Below are 1017 nucleotides of genomic sequence, written 5' to 3' on the forward strand. Positions count from 1 at the left end.
GCATGTTTTCACTGAGAATGATTTAAGCTATTTAATGTACAACATACTCATAAAATCAGACACATTTTTGCACATAATTAATACAATTTAATGAAAACATTTATGAAGTTTGACAGTACTTATTTTACCAACAATTTTGAGAAATTTCCTAGGGAGGTATACTCTCGATTGTATTTAATGAGATATTGTCACATTTGCAGAGTTCCTTCAGCTACAATGTCACAACAAACTGAAGGCTCCTTCAGGGTCTTTTACTGATTTAGCTACATAGCTAATGTTAGCTTCTGTCCTTATCCTAAGATATATGTCATCGATTAGCTTAATCTGAAAAATATACTTACTGGATTAGTTGTTGTTTTATACATACAAAATATAAAAACTATATTTACAGCAGTATTTGAACAAGAGTCTTCCTTTAGTTTACTGCAAGTATTTGACAAAGATTACTGGAATAACAAAGGTCCCTGATAGAGCCTTTAGCTTACTCCCACCCACCGCCAAAGAAACAACTAGGGCTTGTAGTGATATCGTAGTCAGAACTCTGCAGTGACACTGAAATCATCTCTAATTTAAAACAATTCTGCATCTAAAATTGATGGTATCATCATTAGTTTCTTTTAAAAAGTTAATTGTTTACTTTTTTAGAGGAAATTTTGAAATTTCAGTGTTTGAATTTCAGTAATTGACTTTTCATTGTTAAATTTACAAAGTATGAAATTAAACGTTTGCATTTTTAATGTTTGGAATTTCATTGATACATTTTTCAACCCAATATCTCAACATTTAATGTCAATGCAATCTGTCACTGATTTAGGTCCATAGATTTCTAATCAATGATGAACAATATTACTTCATTCATTTTGAGCCAACAGAAAAATAAAACAAATGAACTGTCCGTGGTGCTGATTAAGTTCATTGTTAGTACCAGGCAGAGATGGCAAAAGTACTCACTTTCCGTACTTGAGTAAAAGTACAGATACTTGTGTTAAAAAATACTCTGGTAAAAGTGGAAGTACT

Source organism: Cyprinodon variegatus, unplaced genomic scaffold (assembly GCF_000732505.1).
Source record: "Cyprinodon variegatus isolate N-32 unplaced genomic scaffold, C_variegatus-1.0 Scaffold289, whole genome shotgun sequence".
Taxonomy (NCBI): Eukaryota; Metazoa; Chordata; class Actinopteri; order Cyprinodontiformes; family Cyprinodontidae; genus Cyprinodon; species Cyprinodon variegatus.